Source organism: Siniperca chuatsi, linkage group LG1 (genome assembly GCF_020085105.1).
Source record: "Siniperca chuatsi isolate FFG_IHB_CAS linkage group LG1, ASM2008510v1, whole genome shotgun sequence".
In the NCBI taxonomy this organism is placed as follows: Eukaryota; Metazoa; Chordata; class Actinopteri; order Centrarchiformes; family Sinipercidae; genus Siniperca; species Siniperca chuatsi.
Genome location: NC_058042.1, coordinates 32,582,863 through 32,598,737, shown reverse-complemented (window position 1 = coordinate 32,598,737; position 15,875 = coordinate 32,582,863). Strand labels below are relative to the sequence as shown.

At 41.0% G+C, this 15,875-nt stretch overlaps 1 protein-coding gene across 11 annotated transcripts in view; it reads left to right on the top strand.

The window, feature by feature from the left end:
• znf536 (zinc finger protein 536) overlaps positions 1-15,875 on the top strand; it is a 226,008-nt gene that overhangs the window by 7,414 nt on the left and 202,719 nt on the right. The window contains exon 2 of one of the 11 annotated variants that reach the window (XM_044192930.1): positions 5,401-5,533. The exons of the other annotated variants lie outside the window; for them this stretch is intronic. The gene's annotated coding sequence lies outside the window, so the exon portion shown is untranslated. The remainder of the gene's footprint in view (positions 1-5,400; positions 5,534-15,875) is intronic. 11 annotated transcript variants of the gene reach the window in all.

The following is a 15,875-nucleotide window of genomic DNA, read 5'->3' as shown; positions in this document are numbered from 1 at the left end:
AATGCCTAATCAGGAGCTGTCGTTTTTTTAGTCTCCACTTTTTTGAGGGTAGTGGGGGTTGCTTAGAGCCTTCTTGCAGTGACTGAGTGGTACTTTTTCTTTCATATACATGTGTATTATCATCTGAATTAGGAACTCCTTGCATTTCTAGTAATCATTTGTCTGATTCACAGTTATTGTATGTGCATTTGTGTGTGTGTATGTGTGTCTGCCTAAAAGTTGCCATTCTCTTTCCCTGCCACTTGTTTGTGGCTGTGGCAAGGCGTCCGTCTAATTACTTAATTAAATTCCAACATGTCCTGTTTCCCTCTACCTCCAGGAGGTGAAGGTTAAAATCCTCCTAGTGCCACTTTCACGCCAACGTGAGGGCCATGGATAATAGCAGGTTATTTGTCCTGTCTTGCTGAAGGATCTATTGCTTAAAAGTGACAGTGAGAGACGCATAAAAAGAAGAAAAAAGCGCAATTTTTTAATAAACGTGTCATGAGAGAGACTATTAGGTAGCTCTCTTGTTTCTGCTGTGAGTGCCCCTCCATTCAAAAGTGGGACAGCCAGTTGTTAATCGAGTGCTAATGTTAAAAAACAACCAAACGTTGATGGTGCATTAAAGCGTTTGTGCATGCTTAGCAGTCTGCATGCAGCGGCTTCTGTGTGTGCATGTGTGTGTGTGTGTGTGTGTGTGTGTTTCCACTCTACATCTGTGGGAGTGGATCATGTGTCAAAGCGGTTTACAGGTGGCCTGCAGGGCAGCAGCTCTACAGAGAGGTGGAGGAAAGGCAGGCAAGGTTCAAGTACCTCAGAGGCTCTGACGGCGCTGAACTGAACAATCCCAGCATCTGAGAGGACCCTTCAAAAGCCTCCTTATCGCACTACTCACTCCACCATTTCACTCTTCTTTCTTCTGTCTCTTTGCCGCAGCCTCTGTCATCTCTCCATCCTCTCTCCCACTCTTATCTCTCATTTTTCCTATCTATCATCTCTTTTTATCTCTTCTTTTCCCCTCACTTCTCATTTATACAATCTGCCACTCCATTCATGATTCTTTATCATCACTGGACTTGTTACCAAACATGAAAAGTTATCTCTTAGTTGTTACGTATCACACCCTGCAAGCTGTGATTCAATGCTCAACTTTCTGAAATTGCAAATCAAATCACCTCAAAATCACTATAGCCTCTTCTTTAAGTGATCATGAATCCAAACACTTTTACTTGATAAAATTAAACATGAGGAAATACTTCAGAGAAAGACTCCTTTCTGCCATTTCCAGTATACGGTAGTCTAATTGTGAAATCAACTGATGGAAACAAATCAAATGTGTAACCCCACTGTAAGCAGGAAACTGGTGAGTTTTTCCTTACAATTGTACCAGAGTCTCTTTCTAGCACAGGTGAATTAACTCCCGGAATTAACTCTAAGGTGGTCAGGATGATACATCATTTCACATGATATTTTATTAAAAATCATACAATCTTGACTTCTTTTAGCCTGACAAGACACTGTTAACCCATGTAAAACAACTTCAATAGCCTCAATGGAGTGGTGAGTTTCAGTGTTCCATGATGGTATGAGCATGCTTCAAAATACTTTTACACCTTTACATACAAAAGGAATCATTTGTGATTTTCTGTTGTCAAATTTAAAAATTCTTGACAATTGGCAGTCAGAAAACATTCCTATTAGCCTACAAAGTACCACATCCATGGAATGGTAGATCCAGAGAGAAAAGAGATGAATATACAGTAGGCAGAGGGTTGACAGGACAGAGGGGGGAAAAAATACTTAGAGTGAAACGCAGCGAGCAGAATGGGAGAAGGAGCTAGACAGAGAGGAGGGATGATGTGCTTAACGGTATCTGTAGGCTTCATTCTGAACAAGCTGCTGCCACAGATCCTGGGAGCCTGCGTTGATAAATTCGGTTTGATAAAAGTCACTGAAATGCCGGCCTGTCTGCACACCTCTATTAAGCGCTGGTACATTTGTCACAGCCAGTGGAAGTCAACCAAAGGGTTTTAATGTCATATCAGGCTGAATTAAATACTCAATTGAAAGCCCTGAAAGGTTTAGGTTTTTATTTCAAGTGACAGTAGTGGTGGTACAGCTGTGGCTGGCGCTAAAGATTACTGGGCTCTAGTTGATCAAGGCAGTCATTTTACATTTCATATTTAGCTATTGGGAATTTTGTTATTATTTGTAGCTCATTTTAGCCTGGATGCTCATTTTGTATCTGATGACTTTGAGCAAGGGAGGGAGGGGGAAGTGTGTGCATATGTGTGTGTGTGTGTGTGTAAGGGTGGGGGTAGGGGCTCACTTGAGCTCATCTCAAGTCTGACATTCTTTTTCTAATTCATTTTTTTAATCAAGAGAAATTAGATCTATGCTGCATTAATCATCAACCTTAATATAGCTAACTGAGGGAGCATTTAAAAAAGGCTGCATTTTAAAAACACACAACTTTCCCCCTGAGAAGCCCCTTAATACCACATTACTGTTCTCCATTTATGCAAAAGTAAATATGTAAACCCAAAAGGCAAATGAGCATTCCAGGCGTTTAAACACACAGCCTTCTGTAAACGCCTGGTGCAGCCGCGACCACATCTCCGAGGCATAGCTGCCATGAGACTTTAAAAAAAAAAGGTAAATATATGTCTACTTATTTATTCTCGCCCTTATTTGAGAACAGGATATCCAAAAAACAAGTACTTTTTTACGCTTTTAATCTTCCAGAACATCATTACCGTAAGACAGCAAAAGGCCTTAGGCCTAAATATCAGAGATTATTAGACAAGCTTAGGGACTATACAAAAATTATTGGTGTGGGGAGGGGGGCAAAATCTCCTATTCATTTGAAAAAAAAAAGCAAGACCCTCTCCAGGGTTATCAAAAAAAAAACTGCAATATCCTTCCCCCCAATATCTCAAAACAATATATTTACGACAAACATGGTGAAAATACAGCCACTCTATTTTTGAGTAAAGAGCTGGTAAATAAAAAGTTGTTCCAGCTCTGGAATGTGTGAACCAGGAACAGGCTACAACTTTGTGGGTGCTGAAGGGCTTCGGCACCGCAATATTTTAACCCACGTCACAGATTCCAAATAATTAAAATTTGATGCTTAACTTATGACCATATTATAAGCTGAGTTTATAGGAAACACTTAATTTACTGCAGTTCTGCTTTCTGTTATGATGCCGGATAAAGGAGTGACTGTATAGGCTTGTGAAAAAATGAAATGCTCTTTGCTTGAGATCCTTGCCTCTCCCTTTTCTGTCCATGAACACAAACAGACACATGTACACACTCACAAACAATCAGTCGATCCCACCTGGCGTTTTATTTAATTAGGTAAAATACACATTACATGTGTGCGGGCACACGCATGAGAGCATGTGTGTTTGTGTAAGTGCATTTGCTCGCTAAGAGCTGTCAGTCTTTCATGAACTACTACTAAAAGCATTGTTAAAGGTGGGAGCTAAATACTATTTATCTATTATTTATCTGCGTTATTACCAGGGTTGAATTTAAAAAGAGAGCTCTCGTGGGAGAATTCCCCCGGCGCCTGGTTCTTTCCTTTAATACCTCTTTTTAAGTCATAGGATGCGCCTCCACCCCTGCTGAAAAAGAAACCTTCAACAGATATCCTGCAATTTCCAACAATTTTCTCAAATTGTCTTTTATTTTTATTTTCAGACGTCCCACCTCATCATCTCCTCTCCCTCTAGCCCCCACCACCTCCTCCTTGTCTTCCTCTTTTGTTTTCCTCCATGTCTTTTTTGTTATTATTATTATTCTTGATCGAGAGCTGCAGTTGCTTTCTTCAGCTCAGAACTGCATTTTATCTCTTTTGTTGTGTCGTTCACACCAATCGTAGTAATGGGGAGAGAGTTAAGTGGAAGTGCCTGGGCCCTTGTTCAGCTTGTCTGTCGGCTGCTTTGGTAAACAGGACTGTCAGATCTGCACACAGAAGGGGGGGGGGCATCCATGGTGTGGTTGATGACATTGATAGGCTCGAAGGGTGGGAGTGAGTTCACACTTCAAGTCTGCTCACCCGCTCACAATGTGTGTCCCAAAAACTGGGGGGTCATTTTGAACAGATTCGCTATTTCTAACCTTCTGTCACTCTATGGCACCCATTAAAGAAAGAATAGGAAAAAGACTTGGAAGACTTAGAATGAATTTATTTCTCAGTTTGGACTGTGCAATGTATAGTGGTGACTCAGTGTTGTAACAGGTTTTGTACCAAATCACAGGCAGGTAAGTGACTTTAAAGTGTAGTTCAGGTTTAATACAACTTATGATATTATTTTCGTAGGTTTGGTTGTTTAGGATAACACTGTACTCACCAAAGCAACTGCTGAGATATTGGAATGCAGTGACATTGTTAAAAATATGTCAGACAAGGGAAGAAAACACAAGCAGTCAGACAACTGGGCAGGTTTTAAACAAACCTACTGAGAATGCCAAATGCCAAAATGTGTCAGTAACCAAGCGCGGTCCTGCAGCAAAATATCTAGATCAAAAAGCATTTTTGCGACAGAAAACCATTATAAAAGCAACATCTGTAGAAATGTTGTCAGGATACCTCAATCTGCGAAAAAAGTCAATATTACACTTTTTTATCATAAATATGTAGCCATGCCAGCAGCATGGCATTAGGGATGACAATGTCGGTCAGTCCACCACGTTGGTCTAAAGTAAAATATCTCAAAAACTATAGGATGGATTATACCTGCTTAACACCAGCATGTTAGCATTGCCATTGTGAGAATATTACATGCTAACATGCTGATGTTAGCATTTAGCTGAAAGCCACTTAGTCTTGTTAAATCATGGTTCAATGTTTATAAAACTTCCCCAGAGTCTAAAAAAGCTATTTTTATGTGTTGCCATCAATCTCAATTTAAAGTCTTTTTTTCATTTAAAGGATTTTCATTTGAATTAATGGAAACTATCCTGGAGTCCAGTATTCAGCTCTACAAACCGTTTTCCTGGTACTTGCTGTACTAGTTGTATGCATACGCAGTTTTTAATGCAAAAAGGGATTATTACTGACATTTCAGGTGTGCTGAGTTTTTGGTTTGAAATAAAGTGGTTTAGATAATCTGGCTAAACTTTTGACTTATTTACAATTTATTGACCACTCTTGTTTCTTGCTGTTTCTGACTTCTTGTTGCAATGTCATAAACCATAGTTATCCTTTCAGTCAGAATTTTAACCTGGTGGAGTTCTTAAGTCGTTGAAATTGATAAACAGCCATATCAAAAGCCACACAGATAGTAAACTCATTTTGTGCCACAGCACAGTAATTTCTACACTTATTGCCTCCTTCCTGTCCTGACCGCACGCCTCCACACTTCACCCTGCCTGTGACCCCACTGACCAAAACTTACTCTGTCACAGGAAGTCCTTCAACTCTGTGCTCATATCCTCCCAAACACCCCTCATCCCGCCTATCCACCAACAGCACAATGTCATGGCAGAGCTGCTTCGGATTAGGGATCGGAGAGGTTTGCTCCACAAATCTGAAGTTGAGGTAGAGTTTATTTCTCTCTGTCTCCCTCATAGCCTCCGTCTCTCTGATTGCCGATCAGCCCCTGAGGGCTTTGAGGCGCTCTTGCTGGATCCCTGTGATTAGAGTAAATGGCTTCCCCTCTGGTTGCCAGAGATCAGGGTTGGTTTGCGGGGTGGGAGTGAGGTGGATTGAGAAGGGCGAGGTGAACACTGAGGGTGAGGATGCGGAAATTGAGGGTAGGCAAAGAGTACAGAGAGTAAAAGTAGAGAGAAAAAATTATTTAAGTGTTGGTTTGACAGCTGGTCAGTGTGGAAGCCCATGGGTGGCAGGATCCTATGGGTAGGTGTAATACAATGTTTGCGTCATATTAGATTTATGGTAAAACTAGCTTCCAAATGAGGAAAAAAGACATCAGCCTGCTAGTGGTTATTTTAAATTTAGGGACATAGCTCCACTGTCTCCCATGTAGCGTTACGAATGGTGTGTCCCACAAGAATCAAACATGCCAGGGAATACATCAATTTCAAAGTATAAGGTGCAGCTTGTTACTGTTAAATATTAAAGTAAATTGTAACTGATAACTGAACATATCTTGGCAATCATGTCCTCTCAAAATAATGTGAAGGTGGCATCATACTCAAAGGAGTTTTTTCAGACTTAGTTGGCTCAGGGGAGTGATGGTCTACACCAGTGGATGGATTGCCTCTCCAGGCAGTGTACTTAGCAGAGACATGTGTGTCTGTGTGTAATAAAATGTAAGCCCTCAGGTGCTGAATCGTCTACGTGTGTGTCTGCCTCTGCCTGTAAGTGTGCTTTTCCTCAGTTCGCTGTTTCTCTGACTCTATATGTACCAGTACAGTACCTGTTGTGTGTGTGTGTGTGTGTGTGTGTGTGTGTGTGTGTGTGTGTGTGTGTGTGTATGTGTGTCAGTTACTGCTGGGAGGGGCATTTGATCCAGCCGTTGCTCATGTTTGTGCAGAGCCCGGTGGAGAGCGGCGGAGGTCAGTCTCCTCCTCAACACCCCTTTTTCATCCAATTTCTGTGGCTGCGGGCGGCCGCTTGCTGTGCTTTTGTTGCCCGAGGTAATCTCTGAAGTGATCTTAATTATGGAGGTTCGGCCTGTTCCTCTCTTCCCCCCACCTCTTCCTCCTCTCTCTCTCTTCCTTTTCATTCTTTCTCTCTCTGTCTTCCTCTCTGTACACGCTTTTAATCTAACAGCGTAGTTAGCTCGTAATGAGGGCGAAGGGAGCACGTGCGCGTCTGCTTACACATGCTGCGAGGCTTCGAAGAGGAGGAGGAGGAGGAGGATGAAGAGAGTGAGGAAGGATGGGAAGGGTGAAAAGACAAATGATTATACAGTTTCCATGACAGGTTTGTCAAGAAAATTATACGGCGGACCAGAAATCTGGAATTTATTTTGAATTCCGCCATACCCAAAACTGAGTGGTATGAAAAGTAGGGTTTGACTTTATATACCACAAAAACAATAATAAAAATATCAATATTTTGGTTAAAGCTCCTAAGGATAGACATGCAGTATCTATATATTTTACAAATTTTACTGAAAATCAATTAAATCCATTCAACCTCTACAAGTGGACTTTTTAACTGAAAAATTATTTTTCATGCACTGAAAATGCACTGACCACTGGAGATAAGCGTTGGATTCATTTACATTGTATTTATAATTACATTACATTAAATACAGATATATATCTGCTGCCTTTCTTCACAGTGCACATCTATAAGTAGACCAGTGGAGCTTATTTGTAAAAAAATAAAAATAAATAAGGAAATAAAAAAGTTGGTGTATTCCTATGAGGAGCAGTGAAAATGGTTTTGAAGGAGGGAGGAGAGGATGTTGAGGGACCTGGAGGGAGGCAGGGAAGGGCTTGAAGGAGCGGGAGGGGCAAAGGGGAGCATTGGGAGTTAGAGAGAGAGGGAGTTAGATGGGATCCATTACACATAAACAGCCTAGGCATTGATGAGATGATCCGACGAGGATTAGGCCGACAATCCTGATGGACACTGAAAAGGTGACCACACGGGGAGGGGCGTGTATGTGTGTGTCTATATGCACATGTGGAAATGTGCGTATGTGGCTTGTAGCACAATAGCATATGCCGTATAGCCTCATTATGATACAACCCCCCCCCCATCTCCTCTTCTCAACGTTGCCGCCGTCGCTCTTTAAGGTCCAGCTGGGAGCCATTTCCAGGTCACAGCGAGGCCAAAGGGCAGCAGCTGGGGCATGAATGCCAATCAAGTCAGAGCTGCATCACTTTGAGACGTTCTGGTTCTTCATATGTGAAATGTGTTATATTACTGGTTTCAGTTTGTTCCTTGCTTTTTAATTTGTCCGGAGTACCTGGCGGGTTGTATTGGAATTTAAGGCTAGAATTAAAGATTTCAACAGGCTTATTTCCCTGAGAACAATGGCTAAAACGAATGCTGATTTAATCAAATTAAATGACAACAATTTTGATGATCAATAATTAATGCATTTAGCAATTAAAAATGTCAAACAGTTGCTGGATTTAGCTCCTTTTACCATTAGTAAAAGCAATACCCTGTATTGCTTTTCCTTCTCTTTCTTTTAAGTCACTGTAAAACTGAATTTCTTTTGGTTTAGGACCGTTGGTTGGAAAAATCAGGCAATTTTATGACATCATCTTCCCTGATGAGGGCATTTTTCACTTTTGAGAGATTAATCAATAACTAAAAAGTTTACAGCTGAAACAACTAGTTGATTAATCAAATTGTTGATTGTCAGAAAATTTATCTGCTACAAATCTGATGAGTAATCGTTTAAGTTATTTTTGAAACAAAAATCCCGGAGTCACAAGTTCCAGCTTCTCAGATATAATTATTTGCTTGCTTTCTTAGTGTTTCTTACCAAACTAAATATCTTTGTCTGCTGGTTGGACAAAGCAAGCAGTCTGAATATGTCAGCTTGGACCTGCGGAAACATTTTATAGCCCAGGTGATTAATTGGGTAGGATCCTATGCATTTATGAGTCGTATAAGAATCAAATGCTAGAATTTAGAGACTGTGGGTAGAGGGACTTTTTCTCTGTCTGCAAGGTAGTTTGTATATGTAAATGTGTGTGTTTGTGAGTGTGTGTAACAGTGAGGCTGCTAATTCCTTCAGGGTCAAGGGGAGGGGCCAGGGTTAAATGGTGTGACAGGGGAGGTCAACAGTGATTAGCTGCCATCTGAACTAATGGCTGGATGCTGAAGAGGAGAAGGGACCGGAGGAAGAAGAGAGGGAGGGGAGAGGGGTACTTGCATTCGGGTTATCGGTTTGTTGAAATCATTGTGTGTATGTCATTGTGTGGAATAGTCTCCCTCCTCCCGTTTGTACTCACCCCCCACTATCCCCTCCTTTCCTCATGTCCTTATATTATTAAAGGTTGCCTCCGTGCTTAAGTAAGGCAAAGCAGATGGCCCTTTTCATAAATCATGCTTATAAGATGATTATAGGCGTCGCCGCCCACCATTCTCCCCTTCACTTGCAGTACAGTAGTTCTTACAGTTTTCCTCAAGACCTGCTAATCTGGCTGGATTTTTAAAAAGCACAACGCCATTGCTAAAGCTAAACTCTGATTATTCTACCGACCAGGGGGAAGGAGATGCCACAGTTTGAACCCTGAAAGCAGCAAAAAGCCCACAAAGGTGACAAGTCAAGAAAAGAAAAATGCAAAGATAAGATTGCCAGTGACGCCTGCTCTCTCTCCTCCAGACTCTCAGCATTACCCCCCACTTGTTATGATCCTGAGCTTGGCGCAAAGTTGCTCAGAACAGGATGTTAAATATATAGCACAGGGAGGGAGAAGGAGAGGAAGAGAGATGGAAAAGGAGTAAAAGGATGGGTGTGTGTGTGTGTATGTGTGTGTTGGATTATGTCTGTGCCGTTGCACTATTCCTTGATGTATGCACCATGTCAGGCAGTCATTGTCTCCTGGGTAAAGAATGATAGTTCAAATACCTAGCATCTCTCCCCTGGTGCTCCAAATGCTCGCCTTTGAAGTTTTTATAATCCATCTGTCATCTGCGAGTAGGGAGGGCACATGTTCTGTACCACTCAATTACCAAATTCTCTTTTTGCCAGCTACAATGAGACAGGAAGCAAATAATATGGGCGACCCTGAAAAAAGAGAGAGAAGGGGTGGTGGTGGTGGTGGGGTGTATAGCAAGAGAAAGAGGGAGGAATTGCTTGAAATCCTGCGTTCCTGGCTTTCTCACGCACTTGATTGTGTCCCCTCGCTGCCTCTCATAACAGGAGAACAAAGCCTGTTTGTTGTGGGTGGAATGCCTAAAATGCTTCCTACTGTTACAATTATGAAGAATTTGATTGAATGTGTATTGTTTCAAGGGCTTGGTGATTTTGATCATTTTTAAAGTGCCTTAGATTGTTATTCTGCTTCCCTACTAGCAATAATAACCAGTCACCTAATCAAATTCCATTTGATATAAACATTTCATTTGTTATAAGGGCTGGTAGATGTTGATGTTGTGAATGGCTAGTGTGAGAAAAAAAACTGTGTTTTGATTATACATTATTCATTACAGACACTTAAAGATGCATTCTGATAGGCTTTTTGTCAGCTGCTGGATGGAGAATCTAATGAAGTTTGCTGCAGTTCTTGGTGTTAAAATTGTCTTTAATTGGTGAACGCTTTGTTGTGCGTCGCTTTATAGCTGCACTGAGGCGACCAGAAAAACTTCAGATAACCATCTGAAAAATAACAACAGCAGCAGCTGCAAATTATGGCTCTGAAACATATTTCATTTAAATACGCCACAGGCCCCTTTTAAGGCATCTACCTTTTAATTCTTTTTCATATTTAACACTCAATACAAAACAATAAAAGCCTCAGATCTCTGTATCTGTATCCTCGTTTACATTGAAAATCCCCCCAGCCCTCCCCTCGTCAGCCCGCATCCGAAAGCATCCTCACTGGGAAGAAGATGAAAAGATTGTTTTGAGAAACTCGAAAGGATATTTGACATTCTTTGGTTGCTTCTGAAACTTCCAATATTCTGCCGTAATTGTTTCATACACGTTATATATCTTCATTTGGGGGGAATGGGGGAGATGAAGAACACGTCGGCTTCTTTCTTCCTGAATAAAGGCAGCAGAACCCATCTGGTTAGGTGAAACACGGCTGGCCCTCTCGCGCTCATCGCTGAAATAATACTCCCTCTAATGACTCCCACATATTCTGAAATCTCCCTTTTGAAATTGGTCTTGGCAGATTATTTGCAGGTACTTGAGTTGCATCTGTTTGCAATTTTGCAAATGTGGAAGACTTTAATGCTGGGCAGGGGCGGATAGCAGAGAAAAGGCTATTTTAATCCCTGGGATAACACCGGCTGTCAGTATGAAAGGGCCTGGATAGCGGCCTGCACCTCAACCCAAATTTTGACTTGTCTATACACAGGTGACAATATGTTTGTACATATTGATGCTGCATTTTTCCTCATCCATACTTTGTATCTGTCTATACATGGGACCAGGACTGGCTTTGGTGGTTGCAGATTGTGGAGTTTGCAGGTTAGTGTGGAAGCAGTGGTCATACTGTGCACTAAGAATATAAAATATTCAAATTGAAGTATAAATGCACTGAATCAAGTCATAACAGATATAATCAGTAATGGAAAGTAACACGTACATCTAGTCAAGTACTTTATTTAAGTACAGATTTAAGCTATTTGTACTTTGAGTATTTTCATGGCACTAGTCCACAACATTACAGAGGGAAATATTTTTCTCCACTACATTTATTTGACAACTGTTGTCATTGCTGTCCCATGAAAACCACGCATCTTCAAATCTGGTAATTTTGAATTTTTTGGAAAAACTGAAGGACTGAGTGTTCCTTCATGGGTTGAGACATTTCTCGTACTTCTTAAATTGAATAAACAATGATTATTTGAAAAAATCTTTTCACACAAAACTGAAAACAGGCCTGTTTTTCATGGCTCATGAAAAGTTTTTTTGTCATTTTGGAGATACATTTGTTTTCACAGGTTAGCGATGAAATTAGGATTTTGCTTTAATGATCAGTTTATGAAATATAATGCAGTATTGCAGATTAAACTACCATAGAGTATATAAAGTAGCTCAAATTTGCTTCCCCTTGACCAACTACAACAATAAATGCTACCATACATTAATGCATAAGCAATAATAATCTAATATAATATATGATAGTATAACATTCATAGCAGCAATTTTTCTGCTTCGAGTACTTTACCTTTTGATACTTAAGTATATTTCACAGATAATACTTTTTACTTAAGTAAAATTTTCAATGCAGGACTTTTACTTGATGTAGAATCTTACAGTGTGGTAATGCTACTTTAAAAAAAAAGGATGCAAATACTTCCTCCACTACAGATTAGTCCCACACATTGTATTTAGTCATTTAATTTGTATATCACAGATAATATGGCTCAGAAATCCCTGGATTCCTAGGAGTTTGTCAGGTATTTGTATTGTCCAGTATAAAGTGCAGTGATCAGCGAAGCTAAACCAAAGCTGAAAAAATTGTGACTTCAGTCCTTATTATTTCTACCATGTGGTGAGCAGCTGACCAGCTTAAGCCTCCCCCCTTCTTTCACCGCCGTCTCCCTCCCCTTTTTAAAACTGTAATAAGGTGCCCTATTGTCCTATGGCAGGGTGTACTGGGGCCACAGCCGAGCCCACCCGGCTAACTGTAATTGCATAGGTGGTTACAATTACATTAATTACATATTTCATCAACACTGTTTATCCAGCCGCACGGTAAATGAAGAAGCCAAACTTTTAACTCTGTCTTTTGTTTTTGCATTTCTTGTCTTCCGCCCCCTAACCCCCCTTTCTGTTCCCTGCTTTTTTCTTTTGTGTGTGTGTGTGGTTGTTTTATTAGGAGCGAAGGGAGGGGAGGTGCCAGAGGAGGAATTATGCTGAAAGTGTATGCCTTGCAACTTTTCCCCTCCCTGTTGGAAATGTTTATTTGAACAGTAAGCTCATGATTTGAATATTTGTAATCCATGCTTAAATTTACAGGCCAGATGAACTTTTTGGCACAGAATGGCAACCATAAGTAGGATTTTGAGAAAAGCTTTACAAAATTTTAAGCCATGTGCAAGGCTTATATAATTTAGAAGGGGGGGAATATGCACAAATAAAACAGGCTCTGTCTTATTTACTTTACACGGGCAGAAAAAAACTGCATCATATGGCGCCTGACGTATATATGCGTTAGTTATGTCCTTCTGTCCACACTTTTAGAAAACAGAATCTAAAGCTAACAAGCAGTTGTCTATGAATACTTGAAGGAAGAAAATAGCCCCAGAGGCACAGGCACTTGAGTCGTTCCCCTGTGTTAGATGTAAATGAGTGTACTCCATATTGACTTGTGCTTGCGGGGATGCCACCCATATTAGGCTGGGAGGTGGGTGGGTCGCCCCAGCGAGTGGCAGAGAGTGATAGAGAGAGACTGGGAGAGAGGGGTCGCTGAGGCGGGCAGGAAAAAGGAAGGCTTTCTTAAATGATGCTAATCAGTCCGGAGGGGCCTGGCCCTCTCTCCCTCATCAGCCTGCTGTAATTCAGATGTGCTGAGAACCTGGAATTAAATGTGTCACTGTGAGGCACATGTGTGTGTGCTCTCGTGCGTGTGCATATGCGTGTGTCAGCCTCTATTTGCCTTGTATCTACTTCTGTGTGTGTGTGTGTGTGCGCATGGGGTCTTTTAAGGGTTAAGTAGAACCAAATTAGTCGATGGGAGAACTAACAGCAGCAGCTTTCTGTGTGGCTACTTCTTGGTGAATGTCAAGATGATTTAGCTGCTCTTCTGCTCGCCGTCTGTCTCTGAGAACTGGCCCTCCAATCACCGCTCTGAGCTGTCTGTTTTGTGGCCCTCCGTGCAACAAATGAATATTAAATCTGCACTGGGCAACTTCACACACTGGCAAGAGGTTACAGTCTGAAATATGAGGATGGTGAAGCCCAGAAATCCAACAAGGTAACATCAGTAAACCATCTTCTTCTGTAGTGTCTGCTGATGGTGGAGGAGGTACTGTATAGAGAACAGCTTCTTCTGCATTTATTTGCTTGGGTGCAATTCAGTGTGGGACTCTCTTGACTTTTGTAGCTATTGTATAAACTTTTATATATGTATTTAAAATCATGTCGCTTTAAGTCATACAGGCAACACTAGATCAATGCTGACCAGGGCTGTGCTGAAATTTCTTGATACTAGTGTGGCTATGATACCTGAGTTTATATGCCAAAGCAATACTTGTTTGGATAACTTACATAGAGGAACAGAAACATGTCTTTCTACAAAAGCATTTTACTGAAGAAGCTAAACTTACAATGCTACATTTTTTTTTTTACCATACATGTACAGCTGTACAAGAACTTTGACTAAATAAAATACAGTCTAAAACTAGCTAAATAAATTAATTGATGATTAATGAATTAATGATGGAACTATCTGATCAAGGAATAAGTAAAGAAGCGTGGGAATCTGAGCAAGCATTCAATGTTTTTGTGATACTTTTCAACACATTTCGTTCTTCACCAAAAACGTTTTGAGGTTCGATACCCAGCTCTAGTGTTACTCAGTGTGTCCCTGTGTGCGCTCACAAAGGTGTCTGTGTTGTCTTTCTTGCCAGCGAAGGGTGTATGTGTGTATTCTTGCTAACATATTGTGTGTGTGTGTGTGTTGGGAGGGGTGTGGGGGTGCGAGTGTATGTGTGCGCAGGGACGCCAGTTGGGCTAACAGCTGAATCATGGCTCAGCCGCTGCCCCTCGTAGTCCTTGGCAGTTAGCGGTGTGAAAAGCCTTCTCTTTGAGGGCATTATATAGATTAATGTGCTGTGCCTCGGGCAGAGACACACACACCTCACCAGGGAGGGATCCTGACCGTGTGTGTCTGAGTGTGTGTGTGTGTGTGTGTGTGTGTATGAACAGCAGAAAATCAGAGGACTACAACAGCATAGGATTGTTGAGGTTTAAGTGTGTGTATATGTGAACATTCATGTGTGGGTGTGTGCGTATTTGTGATTGTGTGCATATGTGTGTGTGGATGTGAGAAGGGACAGTTTGGGGGGGGTGTTAACAAGAGACTAGGGGAAGGTGAGTAAGCTGTGCGTGTGTGAGAGAGAGAAAGAGAGAGACAGAGAAAGAGGCTTGGGTGGCATTCAATTAAATTCTTATTGAATTTTTTAATTATTTTCTTATTTCTCATGATTTTACACTTGTTTGTGGTGGAAAAGTTATTCAGTGATAATAGAAATCATGCAATAATTAACACATTTGATCATAAATAAGTAATGACAGAATGTAAAGTGTAAAAGATTTTACTCGTAGCCTGTGTTTCGGATGTGGCTATACCTGTTTATTTCACGTCTTCAACCCAGAAATGCAGCTAGATTCACAGATATTAGAGTGCATGCTTCATTAAACTATGCGTCTGTGTGCAATAAATACACTGGAATACTTAAAAAATAGCTGAAATCACTTTTCACCTAATTTTAAAAAAATATTTCATTGTATTAAGCCTACTACTTTTTAAGCACCTAAATCTACATGTGTTGGCTACTCGGTGTCTGCAGGGGCATCTGGGGAGTTGATAGCTCTTCATGAAGGCATTATTATGTGAATCAGAGGTGTTTATGAGGCCTGGGTGACCTGAGAGTGGCATCTTCTGGCCCAGTGACTCACTCTCTCTTTACCTTCTCTTTCTTTCTATCCCACACTGTCTTTCCTCTTAGTCAAATTAGCTCTTAGCTTAGCCGAGTTAAGATCAGGGTGTAACCGAGCTGATAAACTGTACAGTATCACAACAAATGCACACATATGCCACAGCTGCTGGAAGCAAATGCAAATTCAAAAGTACAACACTGTTCCAGCTGAAGTTAAAGCAAAAACCTTGTAAGGGTAAACAGGATATTTTAAGGCTCCTCTCTTTCTCACTGTTTCTTTCATTCTCTTGGGTTTCATGATTGCTCATATTTTATATGTTTCCCTTTTTCTCATTTTCCTGACTTTACCCTTCTGCTGAGAAATATGGGGGAGATTTTCCTTATCAGAATTGTAGCACATTCCATTCAAGATTAGGCACATCTGTTGTTTTGTGTATATGCTGGTGTATGTGCGTGAAAGTGTGTGCATGAGACTATGCCTCTTTGACATGTACTGTAGCTGCATAGTCTTGGGACACATAAGTGCCCATAAATGTACATATATGTACATATATGTTTGAGTATGCAAGTGTGTGTACTCATATGCAGTTCTCTTCAGCCAGTGGTCTAAATAACCTACTTTTGTCAGACAACGGCATCAAGTCGTGGAGGTGCACATATGCAG